Below are 15,257 nucleotides of genomic sequence, written 5' to 3'. Positions count from 1 at the left end.
AAACGACAATTTAACATTCCTGGTTGTAATCTCTCTGTATTTCAACATTACACAATGTGGAGGTTTCAGTCGTCATATTGTGAAAATTGTGGTAAAAAATTTGAGATCTAACAAACTTTTTTTTCAGGAAGGACCAAGGCACTCTTCATGCAAATTAAACGCCTTCATTATGTTTCAATTGAACCAACATATCTGCCACTGCTACAGAGACGCACACACCACAGCAACCTTCAGTCCTCCACTTTTACCCTGGGGGAGTGGGAGAGCTCAGGTCAGACATGGGATGAAAAGCTGTTGGGAGGTTTTGGGTCTCTATAGATGAACATTAACCAACCCCCTGGCACGATTCAATTCACTTCACTTCACTTTGATTTCTAAATCTATGAGATCTCATGAGGACTGAATGTACGAATATGTATACGTTCCTACTGAGTATGAAACACAACGTATGTCAAACACAACAAGATTGGGCAATAATTAGAACGTTTCGAATAGATGCTCCTTTTAGGGCTAATTTATCACGATTCCTCCTCTGTTCAGGTAATCGTCATACCCTTAAATCATAATGTTCCACTGCTGTACAGAGGGATTTCTGGAGTGGTTACACAGCTGTAAACAACAAGCCTGTACAAGCCAGATCTGCACTCCACTGAATCTGTTTTGACAATAAGCGAAGGCATACTGAGAGACAGTTGTTTACCACATCGGCCCGCCTACACACGAAATGTCACCCTATTCCGTGCATTACTTCTGACCAGGGCTCATATGGCTCTGGTCAACAGTAGTGCACTATATAGGAAATAGTCATTTGGAATGCATATTTAGACTTCACCTAGCTGCAGAAGGTGTAGGGGAGACAGGATCTGTGTTCTCATACTTTCTACTATTTTCTGTATTAGTCAGCCTTGCACATTTCAATTCAGCACCATATCAAACTCATGTTTTCACAATTGACATTTTTAAGTATATGAACTCATGGAGAAACCATCCAAAGTTGAAATTGTCCTGTCACCCCAAACCTTTCAGATACCCAGCCATACAATTGCTGAAACACAAAACAAACATCTTCCTTGAACATAACTGACATGAATGACAATGTAGCTAGAACACTTCAAACCTGTTACAAGTGTTTGTAATGCAAGGATGACACCTAGTGGTTCAAAGGACACATTACATGTAGATCATAGTTTAATTACAGCCAGCAAAGGGTGTCAGTGCAGAGCTGTGGAAAGAAGTCGAAAGCGCTCTTGGCATTCCCGTAAAATAGTTCAATCTTGGTTTCATCAGACCAGGGAATCTTGTTTCTCATGGTCTGAGAGTCCTTTAGGTGCCTTTTGGCAAAACAAGTGGGCTGTCATGTGCCTTTTACTGAGGAGTGGCTTCCGTCTGGCCACTCTACCATAAAAGGCCTGATTGATGGAGCTCTGCAGAGATGGTTGTCCTTCTGGAAGGTTCTCCCATCTCCACAGAGGAACTCTGGAGCTCTGTCAGAGTGACCATTGGGTTCTTGGTCACCTCCCTGACCAAGACCCTTATCCCCCGATTGCTAAGTTTGGACGGGAGTCTGGCTCTAGGAAGAGTCTTGTATGTTCCAAACTTCTTTCATTTAAGAATGGAGGCCACTGTGTTCTTGGGGACCTTCAATTATACAGACATTTTTTGGTACCCTTCGCCGGGTTTGCGCCTCGATACAATCCTGTCTCGGAGCTCTACTGACAATTCATTCGACCTGATTGCTTGGTTTTTGCTCTGACATGCACTGTCAACTGTGGGACCTTATATAGACAGGTGTGTGCAATTCTAAATTATGTCCAATCAATTGAATTTACCACAGGTGGACTCCAATCAAGTTGTAGAAACATCTCAAGAATGATCAATGGAAACAGGATGCACCTGAGCTCAATTGAGTCTCATAGCAAAGGGCCTTATGTAAATAAGGTATTTCTGTTTTTATTTTTAATAAATTAGCAAACATTTCTAAAAACCTGTTTTCGCTTTGTCATTATGGGGTATTTTGTGTAGATTGATGAGGAATTATTTTAATCAATTTTAGAATAAGAACTCCTTCAAGACTGATGGAAAAGCCTTCCACGTGAAGCTGTCATCAAGGCAAAGGGTGGATACTTTGAAGAATCTAAAATATATTTTGATTTGTTCAACACTTTTTTGGTTACTACATGATTCAATATGTGATATTTCATAGTTCTTCACTGTTATTCTACAATGTAGAAAATAGTAAAAAATAAAGAAAAACCCTTGAATGAGTAGGTGTATCCAAAGTTTTGACTGGTACTGTATGTATCAAGGTGACGTCTAGATGGTTATCAATATTAGTTAGTCAGCCACGCCAAACGGTCTTGAGTGGCAACAAATCTGCCCAATTAGCTGATTCGCATTCCATACACCCACTACTTTTGACTCACCCACTCACCCACACTCCGGTCACCATATTGGGCTGCAGCTACCCTTACTTGGAGCTGTGGGGCAAGCAGCAGACCGCTCAACATCACAACAAGTTGGCTATTATGAACTGAAATACTGTAGGTATTGCACCCTATTCCCTGTGTAGTGCAAAAGTGTACACTGTCCATCGTGCTCTGGTCAAAAGTACTGCACTATATAGGAAATAGGGTGCCAGTTCATGCCATGGTTACTATGATAAGCATAGTCTGGCATTTTGATTTGGGGCTGGCTAAAGACATGAAAGGAAATTAATCAGGCTAAAGCGTGAATGTTGCTGCATTTCTCTCCATAGGCTTCACATACCAATATGAGACACATCATAATGGCAGTGGCCAGATTGGATGAGGCAATCGGTATAGGCCAGTTGCTTCAGCCATTCAACAGAGTTGTGTATGAATGTTATGTTTAACTCCAAGGTAAAAGGTCACTGGGGTCAATTTAAGCACTGGCTTGTCTTGGGCTACGTTCCAAATGACACCCAGGGAATAGGGTGCCATTTGGGACGTATTCTTGCTTTGCCCCTGGTAATAGCATCCAAGATAAATAGCTACTCCTCAAAGCTTATCCACCAGACATACTGACATTGACACCTTTTAGAGCCAGATAAACAGTCCAAGGCTATATCCTCATTCCAAGGAGATTAACCTGCTTGGCGAGAACATAGGTTTGTAGCCTATTGCAGTCTCTCCAGTCCACTGTTGGGTTCACAAAGAAAATGTTTTTAGCCAAAATGTCTAGTTTGTTATGGCAAAGTAGTATCTTCTACTGCAGGGGAGGCAAAGTGGTATTTTATACTGCTGGGGGGGCTAGAGTAACAATATGCAAAACTATACAAATATGTAGCTACTGTATTACATTAAATTGACAATAATATGAATAAGGCCTAGTTATAATTCACCTATTCACCCACTGTTCAAGCCATGAATGATGCTGTACCTTTCAATCAAATGAAATGTAACTGAAAGACTAATTATAATGTTGCATGGAGACTACACGTTCAACTTTTCTTACCTTGATGACAAACATCAGCCCTGCTGTCTGTCTGTCTTTGTTGTTAGTTTACTCGCCTTGGTATTTTTCCACTTGCACGGAAGACGCCCCCATGTAGCTAACTTCACCTCTAACTAGCTACGTATCGCTTGTTTTCCCTACGTAGCTCATAGCTTGAGTTCAGAACTGATCGAGCTCTATTCCTCAGCCGACCATTGCAGTGAGCAGTCAGAAGCCCGTCGTGTCTCTACCCGAGGCCGGATGGTAAAATCCAACCTCCAGCGGATCTTAAACAGTCATTGCTTTGCTCGCGAGAAAGAAGGAAAACCACAGTTCTGTACTACAATGGCGGATTTAAGTAGTAACGTTAATATTTGTGACATGATTGGCAAGTAAGTGAAGACTGAGAAAATAGCGAAGTGAAGTGGGGGATGGTGCATTTTTCAGTGACGAGGAAGTAACGTTAGCTACTAATATAAACTGGTATTTAATTTCTTATGACGTAAAATATTCATATTTGTCCACAACTGGTTAGCTAGATAAGTAATCTGTGAAACATATCCTACATTCATTTGGGGTAAAGAATTATAACGTTATTGTTTAAGGTTAGTCCTCTCCCTTAGCTTATCCTACGCTAGCTAGCCTAGATACGTCATTTGTATAACAGAAGCTAGGCTAAAATCTAGCCACATTATCAAGGTCCTCTAGGAAGCCTAGCTATATCCATCACCACTTTTTTACAAACTGAACACCTTAACCATTTATTTAGATTTGTTTCAATGGTTGCCAATGACATCGTTTTGTACTTTAGCTAGATAAGATGAGTTAACGTTAGCTGTGTAACTAGCTTGCCACCTGAAAGCATAGCATAGTCAGGTAGCTAGCTACCGTTAACTCACAGGTCAACGAGTTAAAAGGCCCAAAATGAAACTGTCATTAGAATGGCTTGTTTCATGGATGAGCAACTTAAAACAGAAGAAACACGCGGAATCCACGTCCATTGTTACCTTTTCTCTAAACACAATTGATTATTAATCAAAAGGCCCAAGTGACGCAATGTCATTCCTCCATGTTGACGTCACACGCTTTTACGGTTACATTGTAACGTTATACCATTATACTATTCGTCCCTCAAAATGATACACCCAAAACAATATTGGAGTTATATTGTCAAAGTATTGTTGAATTAATCAGCCAAACCCTATGAATAAATTAAATAATGGTGCAATTACATATCTACGTGGGATCAATTCATTATTCCATGTAGTATGCTATTTATACGTTTGACTTGTAGCGATCATTGGCAGGTTTTTGGTCAAGTTAATTTGTCATCGGGCAGATACGCAGTTTAGATTGGGCACGTTTTTCCTCGTCGTGCACGTTTTCCCCATCGTGGGGCAATCCGAGTATTTTCGGTGAGCCGGCTCCCAAACGGCTCTTTGTTCAAAATGCTTGAAAATTGACCGAGCTAGAACCCTGAAAAAAGTACAGCTATCCAACGTATAGCCCAAAAGGTAAGCTATCAGATCGTGAAATGCGCGTTCAAATAAAATGTTACCTTGCACCCCCCCCAAAAAAAATTGCAATTATAAAATTAGCGTGGACCAGATTGACACGCTCTCCGCACTATTTATTGTTTAGGCGGTGAGGGTTCACCCTCTTTAGATAATTATTTTGTCATTTATCTTTAAATCAAAAGGCAGTAGTTGCAGTCAGGGAGCCAAATGAATGGCTCTTTCACCGATTCGGTTCCTGACGTTCACCAAAAAGACCCGTTCAAAAAGAGTCGTTCGTTCGTGAATGACCCATCACAAGTGCCCTCCGGATGCAAGGCAGCCTCCAGCGTTAGGCAACCTGATGTGTGCCATATAATGCTATCCATCACATACATGGTGGCTTATGTTTATTCATGATGTAGTTTTGCCTTGGAATAATACAATTTGTTTAGGTTATAGGGCAAAATATAATGTCACACTAAAGCCATATCAAATTGTATTGGTCACATACACATATTTAGCAGATATTGCGGGTGTAGCGAAACGCTTGTGTTCCTAGCTCCAACAGTGCAGTAGTATCTAACAATTCACAACAATGCACATATCCAGAAGTAAAAGAATGGAATTAAGAAATAAATAAATAATAGATTGAGCAATGTCGGCGTGGCATTGACTAAAATACAGCAGAATAGAATACAGTATATACATATGAGTAAAGCGGTATGTAAACATGATTAAAGTTACAAGTGATTCCAAGTCTATGTATATAGGGCAGCAGTCTCTAAAGTGCAAGGTTGCATAACCAGGTGGAAGCCGGCAATGATGGCTATTTAATAGAAGCTATTTTTCAGTCTGTTGGTCCCAGCTTTGATGCACCTGTACTGACCTCGCCTTTCAATGAGTATCACAATTATGAAGGAGGTGGTGAACTCACATAGCCTACATGCAGTAGCGGTGCGTGGGTCAAATCACTGGGGAAGCCAAGCCAGTGAAAACAATTAAAGCCATATTACAACCTATGTGTTGTGATAAAGCATTTCGCTACACCCGCAATAACTGCTAAATATGTGTATGTGACCAATACAATTTGTGACCGTGATAAGGCCGAGACAATAAGAAGACCCAGTGGCAGAGTAAATTAAACCACACCTTTTGTTTCATCACAAAACCGGAGAGCGACCTCTGTTTTGGTGAAGTCCACAAAGCATATTGCATGTAACAAACAGTTACGTGACCTACGTTTTCGGACCACTAAACAACTATTGATTTAGAACCACAGAGTTACCGCAAGTCGCAAAGAAAACTGGAGCTGCCTCCACTATTCCAGCGCCATTTCAGCTTCATCATCAAATCACTTGTGCTTAGTACAGTGACAACTAAAAAATACCAAAAACAATTTGGTCCAATCAGCGTAAGCCAAATATGTTGTGGATGTCTAAGGTTCGGATTTCTGTGTATTTGTGCAAGAAGGGAAAACATGTTGACTCACCCTACTTGTATGGAAACACCAATGCCATCCTCTTGTCTTTTTCATGTCGACGATACGTCTATGGCTCAGTTATACAGCCCATGCTTTTAGTTTTTGTTGTCCTAGGCTACCTGGCTAAAATGGTTGCTCGCTAGCTTAACTTCATTTTCAAGGGCATAAATGCGCCAGGTGAGCTGGTTAACATTAGCCTACTACATCTAGCACATTTTGAACTTACATCCTCTCAGGCCAGGGGCACAATGTATGAGTTTATGTTTGGATCAAAATCGCTGTTATAATCATTGGTCAGTACAGAGAATGAAGTAAAACCAAATCCCGATCTCCATCCATGGCTAATTTAGGAAAGGGCCAATTTTAACTAGCTAGCTAGCCGCCAGAGGGCAACGATGCAACAATTCAACAACAAAAATCTCTCGATGATGATTTGCTGTAGATGTGATTGGAGTGAAGCCAAATCCAAACTGGCTTCCTTGCCACTTTATTTTTTTGGTGCGCCAGGACCATTCACAGTTGAGCACACACAGTTTAGCTCAACGCCGATTGGCTATTTTATACTTTTTTTTTGTCAAGGGAGGCCAAATGCTCACTGGTTTCCCTTGCATTCAATGCTACGGGTGGCAACAATGTCATACTCATACTGTCATACTCTTTTTGACCAGACAGCATCAGATAGATGGCTTACAGAGGGGCTCTTTTCGCTCACTCTGATGCTTTCTCCGGTGAGATACATTGAGAAGGAACATTTATGAAACAGAGATACGAAAGAGACAATTATTTTATGTTTTTTTTCTTCGTAATTTTTTTGGGGGAAGCCTGGCTTCACTTGGCATCCATGAATACACGCCATTGCCTACATGGACAACCAACTATAATGCGCTTTGAGGGTGAATTAAATCACACATTCAGTATTTTGGTTACCAATTTTACTTTCACTTGATACGTCGGCCTGTATTGCACCAAATAATTAAAATACACCGGGGAACACAAGATTTAAGCAACGTTATCTCGCATGTTCAGAGTCTTATTGCAATCAAAAGCTTAAAAACAACAATTAAAGATTAATATGTCTCTCCCTTTCCAGCCTGTCCCTACACTGTTGTAGTACCCGCGGTCCGGGGCCTCTGTGGTGCTCCTGATGCCCCTCTCCCACCCCTGAAGATCCCAGGTGGGCGAGGGAATGGTCAACGGGATCACACTCCTTCAGCTCGGCCGCTCTACTCTGTGAGTACATACACACATTTAACAACGCTCATGCAAATGCAACCGTAATATAATCTTTCATATTATGCATACTCCTCTAACACACCAGGACATCACACGCACTCATTGCATACTGCAAAAATATATTTAAGATATTACAATTTAAAGCTGCATATGACCAAATGCACATAGAAATGTGACTAATAGATATGTCATTCTCATTGAAAGCAAGTCTAAGAAGCGGTAGATATGTTCTATGCGCTATTTCTATGCTTCCTGTTAAGTTTCGATTGTCTTTTACATTCGGTTTTCTACACCAGCTTCAAACAGCTGAAAATAAAATATTTTTGGTTATTGAAAAGATACACTACATCTTTTCGTTCGACGCTATGCTCGTCGAACATCTCATTCCAAAATATGGAGTTGGTCCCCCTTTGCTGCTATAACAGCCTCCATTCTTCTGGGAAGGCTTTACACTAGATGTTTGAACATTGCTGCAGGGACTTTCTTCCATTCAGCCACAAGAGCATTAGTGAGGTCGGGCACTTATGTTGGGCAATTAGGCCTGGCTCGCAGTCGGCGTTCCAATTCATCCCAAAGGTGTTTGATGGGGTTAACCAGTTGAGCTGACAGGCGTCTTGCAAGGTTTTAACTATGGCTTTAATCATCAATCTAGCAAGAGGGCAGTATCTTATTCATGTAGTAGTGTTTCCCCCCCTAGAAAACTAGAACTTTTGCTTTCACCTTGAATTGCTTATTTATGTCTGAGAAAAAACAACACTTTTCAACACTCTAGTACACAAATGATCTAGTTCACAAACGTATAAATAAACATATACAAATATATGATTAAAACAAAAAGTTTAATAATAAACTTCATAATGTGTCCTTATATACAGTACCAGTCAAAAGTTTCGACACACCTACTCATTCCAGGGCTTGTCTTTATATTTTCTACATTGTAGAATAATAACGAAGACATCAAAACTATGAAAGTAACCCAAAAAGTGTTAAACAAATCAAAATGTATTTTAGGTTTCTTCAAAGTAGCCACCCTTTTCCTTGATGACAGCTTTTTACACTCTTGGCATTCTCTCAACCAGCTTCACCTGGAATGCTTTTCCAACATTCTTGAAGGAGGTCCCACATGCTGAACACGTGTTGGCTGCTTTTCCTTCACTCAGTGGTTCAACTCATCCCAAACCATCTCAATTGGGTTGAGGTCGGGTGATTGTGGAGGCCAGGTCATCTGACGTAGCACTCCATCACTCTCCTTCTTGGTTAAATAACCCTTACACAGCCTGGAGGTGTGTTGGATCATTGTCCTGTTGAAAACAAATGATTGTCCCACTAAGCGCAACCAGATGGGATGGTGTATCGCTGCAGAATGCTGTGGTAGCCATGCTGATTAAGTGTGCCTTGAATTCTAAATAAATCAGACAGTGCTTTGCTGGTGACACTATCACACCTCCTTGCTTCCCGGTGGGAACCACACATGCGGAGATCATCCGTTCACTTACTCTGCGTCTCACAAAGACATGGCGGTTGGAACCAAAATATTTGGACTCATCAGACCAAAGGACAGATTTCCACTGGTCTCATTTCCATTGCTCGTGTTTCTTGGCCCAAGCAAGTCTCTTCTTATTGGTGTCCTTTAGTAGTGGTTTCTTTGCAGCAATTCGACCATGAAGGCCTGATTCACGCAGTCTCCTCTGAACAGTTGATGTTGAGATATCTTGGGCTGCAATTTCTGAGGCCGATAACTCCAATGAACTTATCCTCTGCAGCAGAGGCTAGTTTCATCTTAGCGCTTGATGGTTTTTGCGACTGCACTTGAAGAAACTGTCAAAGTTCTTGAAATGTTCCAGATTGACTGACCTTCATGTCTTAAATTAATGATGGACTGACGTTTCTCTCTGCTTATTTGAGCTGTTCTTGACATAATATGGACTTGGGTCTTTTACCAAATAATGCTATCTTCTGTATACCACCCCTACCTTGTCATAACACAAATAAATGAGTAGATGTGTCCAAACCTTTGACTGGTACTGTAGTTATAATTTGTTTTAGGAACATCTACACACAATATTTCACTTTCTTATTACTTTACCAAACATATGACATTAATGATAGTCAAAATCTGGAAGATTTGTGAATGTCAAAATCAACATTTGTCCCATTTTTAAACAGCATGCATCCCTCCTATAGACAAGGGGATAAGGACTCTATGTAAATGGGATCCATTTGTGACGTTCTGAGCATATGCAATGTGTCTGCCTCCGACGTAAAACAAATGTTTGACTTCTACGCAATTACTTATTTTAGGTTTGGAAGTGCGTTGGTCACATTTTTTATGGCAGAGCTATGAAACGTATGTCATTTAGATCAGCCTCGCTCGAGACATTCAGCAATTGCTTTGCCACGTCTGTGCCGTGACGCAGTCGAGCTGGATCAATATTTATCTAACATGCTGACTGCACCGGGCACGCCCATGCGAGCGCCATTACGTGCGTGTTGATTTTTGTCCATCCGCACCAGACTCGATCAGGGCTCGCAGGTTGAAATATCGAAGCGCACTCTGACCCAACGGATATTAATTTGGGCACAGGTCGAAACACATGAAACATTCATGGACATTTAGCTAGCTAGCTTCATGTTGCTGGCTAATTTTGCCCTGGGATATAAATAATATAAACAAAAGATTTTATATAGCGATGTTCCCTCTCTTGTATTGGCATGTGCGCTTTAGCCAACAGCTTGCAGATACAGTGCGGGTATAGTGTAATGAAATTATTATTATTATGGACAAAAGAGCGAGATTAGTTTTATTTGTCAAACAAGCATCAACAGAATAAGACCATTAATATGTATTGGAAAGGAGCATCAAGCTCATCGCCTCCACTTTCACCACCCTGTGAAGTTCATAACTGCATGCTTTCCCAACGAGTCGTAGTGGGAGGATCACACACGTCATCACGTGACTCGAAGTTTACTTCGCTATGGTGGTCGACATTTGGAAAGTTGACTGACAAATGTTCTGATTCCATCATGATAAACTTAGGCAAATTGAATACATTTTCAATACATTTAGTTGATTCCCTATTAAATTCAATATATTGTTGAATTCCGTTTTAATGCCTGGATTACGTGAGGGCCCTAAATATCACGTTTGGACCCGAATTAAGCTCTCTATTGTTCCTGCAGTGAATGATTAGTTATTTGATCATTTATCTGCAGGAAATGGGCAAAAAACATAGGCCTGACAATAGTCTATGCAAATTAGGGAGCCAAATGAACGCAGGTCTAAGAGTTGGTCACTTTTGTCGCTGTCTGGCAAGCCTCAACGTCCTAGGAAAGGAAACCTCGGAAATCCTTTGGTTTAATAGTCCCGATGCGATACCATAGATGTATAATCACGTTGCATGATTTATGAAGGGCAAAGGGGTATAGGAGGTCGACTTTATTCAGGCAGTTCGACACCTTTTTATAAACTAGTCAACACTTGCCGTTCAGTTGTTATAGCACAGTAAATGGCATACTATGCGCCACGACTCTGTGGCTGGCTATGTGAAACACAAAATAAAATGCATTTCCTAGAAAATAATAATTAGGCTAGGTCGTGGATTTCAGCTCGTCGTTACCACATTACATGGGACCTGCAAATTCACGAGCATCATGCTCTCTCTCTCCCTCCGAGCATCATGCTCTCTCTCTCCCTCCGAGCATCATGCTCTCTCTCTCCCTCCGAGCATCATGCTCTCTCTCTCTCTCTCCGAGCATCATGCTCTCTCTCTCTCTCTCCGAGCATCATGCTCTCTCTCTCTCTCTCCGAGCATCATGCTCTCTCTCTCTCTCTCCCTCCGAGCATCATGCTCTCTCTCTCTCTCCCTCCGAGCATCATGCTCTCTCTCTCTCTCCCTCCGAGCATCATGCTCTCTCTCTCTCTCCCTCCGAGCATCATGCTCTCTCTCTCTCTCCCTCCGAGCATCATGCTCTCTCTCTCTCTCCCTCCGAGCATCATGCTCTCTCTCTCTCTCCCTCCGAGCATCATGCTCTCTCTCTCTCTCCCTCCGAGCATCATGCTCTCTCTCTCTCTCCCTCCGAGCATCATGCTCTCTCTCTCTCTCCCTCCGAGCATCATGCTCTCTCTCTCTCTCCCTCCGAGCATCATGCTCTCTCTCTCTCTCCCTCCGAGCATCATGCTCTCTCTCTCTCTCCCTCCGAGCATCATGCTCTCTCTCTCTCTCCCTCCGAGCATCATGCTCTCTCTCTCTCTCCCTCCGAGCATCATGCTCTCTCTCTCTCTCCCTCCGAGCATCATGCTCTCTCTCTCTCTCCCTCCGAGCATCATGCTCTCTCTCTCTCTCCCTCCGAGCATCATGCTCTCTCTCTCTCTCCCTCCGAGCATCATGCTCTCTCCCTCCTCCATGTAAATACATTTGACTGAAACCAACCACGGCGCCTGCACATTGTACTGGGAGGCGGGATAGACGGCAGACTTCGTTTCCCAGTCATCGCTCGCTTTGTGACTGACAGGCGCCTATCCTATCAATAGGTCGCTGAACGATACGCATCTTCTATTCTAGCGGGAGAGGGGTCGACAAGCTAGCCAATTGAAACTTTTAAATGAAAAGTAGCCAGCTGAAAATCAGTCTGTAACCGGCTGATTAGCCGAGGACCGGCGCGAATGGGAAACGCTGTTACTCATTTATAATTATTTGGTTGGCCGCAAACTCTACCGAGCCCTTTTAGAAGCTGTTAGCAGGATTTGCATATAAAGTGAAGTACTGCTTTAAAGAAAAACAGATATTACTTTTCAATTGAAAAAAGGTTGTTAGTGTGCTCTAGTGAACACAATCCTGAAGTCATCCAGGGAGTTTGTTCATTAATGATCCCTTCTTCAAGTGAAATGATTGATTAACGTTCCCCCCCTTCCCATTTTGGTTTTCCAGGACCGGAAGTTGACTGTGACAGAGGAGCCGGCGGGGAACGGTCGCCCCGGGACACTCCACTTCCAGAGCCGCCCCACTGTTTCCAAGGTGATCCACTGGGACGCTGTGCTGAGCGGGAACGCTCTGTATGTGGAGATACCGATGGCCCCGCTCCCCGAGGGCAGCAAGGAGAGGTGTGTGCCTGTGCTCTGTATGTGAACATACGCGCGTGTGTATAATCTCATGTTGTCTAATTAACCCTGCCTACCTCTCTCTCTACAGTTTTGTGGCTCTTTTGGAGTATGCGGAGGAACATCTTGAAGTTGTCAGCGTGTTTGTCTGCTTTTACAAGAATAGAGATGATCGCGGTACGTAAAAGCGCATCCACCAAACCTATGATCTCAATAGATAAGCATCCACACAGTGAGCTCCAAAGTATTGGGCAGTAACATGTTTTTTTTTTTTTTGATTTATTTTACCCCTTTTTCTCCCCAATTTCGTGGTATCCACTTGATTCAGAGGGGTTGGGTTAAATGCGGAAGACACATTTCAGTTGAAGGCATTCCGTTGTACAACTGACTAGGTATCCCCCCCCCCCTTTAGGAGACCAAACGTTTTGGGGCAAATTCACTTGTATGTGCATTAAAGTACGGTAGTCAAAAGTTTAGTATTCGGTCCCATATTCCTAGCACGCAGTGATTACATCAAGCTTGTGACCCTACAAACTTGGATGCATTTGCTGTTTGTTTTGGTTGTGTTTCAGATTATTTTGTGCCCAATAGAAATGAATGGTAAATAAATAAGTATTGTGCCATTCTGGAGTCACTTTTATTGTAAATAAGAATAGAATGTTTCTCAACACTTCTACATTAATGTGGATGCTACCGTGATTACGGATAGTCCTGAATGAATCGTGAATAATGGCGAGTGAGAAAATTGCAAACCTCCCCTGTTATTGTAATGATGAGAGGTCAGCATGTCTTGGGGGTATGATATTTGTGCATCTAACTTTTTCACTCCTTATTCACGATTTAAATCAGGACTATCCCAAATAACAAAATGTGTCACGGTCCCAATACTTTTAGAGTTCACTGTTTATGATGGAAGGTCGTCCTTGATGGTATTTCTTCTAATATGTGTCTTTGTGTGTCCCCACAGCTAAACTTGTGCGCACATTCAGCTTTCTGGGCTTCGAGATAGTGAAACCGGGCCGTGCCCTTGTCCCACTCCGACCTGACGTTTTCTTCATGGCCTACAACTTCGACATGGACTCTTCCTCCGACGAGGATTAGCTCTGACCCCTGTGGGGTGTTCCCAGGAAGCAGAATCCTCAATTTAGCCAGCTAACTTTGATAAATAGCCAGATATAGGCACATCTTTCGATTCTTATTCTGGTTTACTTAGAAAGCTAAACCTGAGTGTGGGTTTATTGATTGAGTCAGTCATGTCACTTCAATTCTATATTCTAGGAAAGAGGAAGTCATTTCCCAAACGTTTAGTTAAGACATTTAGCTGGCTAAGGAACACATTGATCCTGCTTATTGGAACAGCCCCCTTGCCTAGCATGGATCCCAACTTGAATTGTGCTGTTTTCACTATTGTTTCACAAACTGTTTCAATGAAGAGATGGTTCAGCCAGACTGACGTCTGATGGCCATGCTGTGATGACCACAATTGTGAAGTGAAACAACTGCGTGAAAGGAAGCAATTCAGTTTGGGATCCGTGCTTCCCCCCACCTTACCCACTGCTCCACCAAACCCCACTCTCTCCTATGTGACCCAAGTGCTTTCAGCCTTCCATGCTTTTGTTCAAAGGAAGTGGATGATTAGTTTAGATATTGTATCCCCCCCAGTTTCACAGCTTGGCTGACATTTCTCTTTCCCCTCTCTTTCATCCCTTTTAAGTTCTTTATTATTTAGGTTTCATTGGTGTTTTGTTCATTACTTAAGAGGGAACCATGTTTTTACGGACTTTGAGCATATTGCAATTCTCATAACTGTTATCATCAATCGATTGTCTGTTTTATTCTTATTGTGTTGATAGGCAGGAGGATTTTTTATTTTATTTTTAATGTAAAAAATAAATAAAACAGGTCATCGGGTTTACGCTTGGGTACTCCAGCTTTTAATTTGATTGGCTAAGATATGCTTTTATTTCATTGGCTACATTAGATATGAGCTTTTTATTTCATTGGCTAAGCTATAAAAACAACATGTCCGCCCCACCATTGTGACAAATATTTTGATGATAAAGCACTCATGTCCTCTGACAAACGTTGTAATGTGTGTAAACATTGCTTTTAAACAAAAAAGCTCCAATATTGGTATTTCATTGCTGGATAATAGCCCTTTAAACTTTAGCACATGTGAATGCTGTTGTGTAACTGGTTTGGGTGCTTCAATTTGAGAAGTAAATATCATGTAAAATGATGGATTAATTGGTTCAAAGCAACCAAAAAAAAGTCAAGTCCTTTTTGCTTTTCTTTCATGTATATCTGAAAATGATTGTACCATTGTTTGGATAAAAATTGCTGTGATGTTTCGATTTGGATTTTTGAACTAGCATTCCGTTTTAACTTTTTGATTCTTCGTGTAGTTTAAGTTTGATGTTCACCTTGCATAGTGGTACGAACCTATTGTGCTCCTGTGATAATAAAAGTAAGAAAAATAGCATTGCCTCCTTGTCTC

General features: G+C 41.8%; 1 pseudogene; it reads left to right on the top strand.

Annotated features, from left to right (window-relative positions):
* The first annotated feature begins 3,581 nt into the window (after positions 1–3,581).
* Positions 3,582–15,239, top strand: LOC129818868 (ornithine decarboxylase antizyme 2-like; annotated as a pseudogene).
* Positions 15,240–15,257: the final 18 nt, after the last annotated feature.

Source organism: Salvelinus fontinalis, chromosome 21 (genome assembly GCF_029448725.1).
Source record: "Salvelinus fontinalis isolate EN_2023a chromosome 21, ASM2944872v1, whole genome shotgun sequence".
In the NCBI taxonomy this organism is placed as follows: Eukaryota; Metazoa; Chordata; class Actinopteri; order Salmoniformes; family Salmonidae; genus Salvelinus; species Salvelinus fontinalis.
Note: the sequence above shows the minus strand (reverse complement) of the source record. Positions and strands in the feature narration are given on the sequence as shown.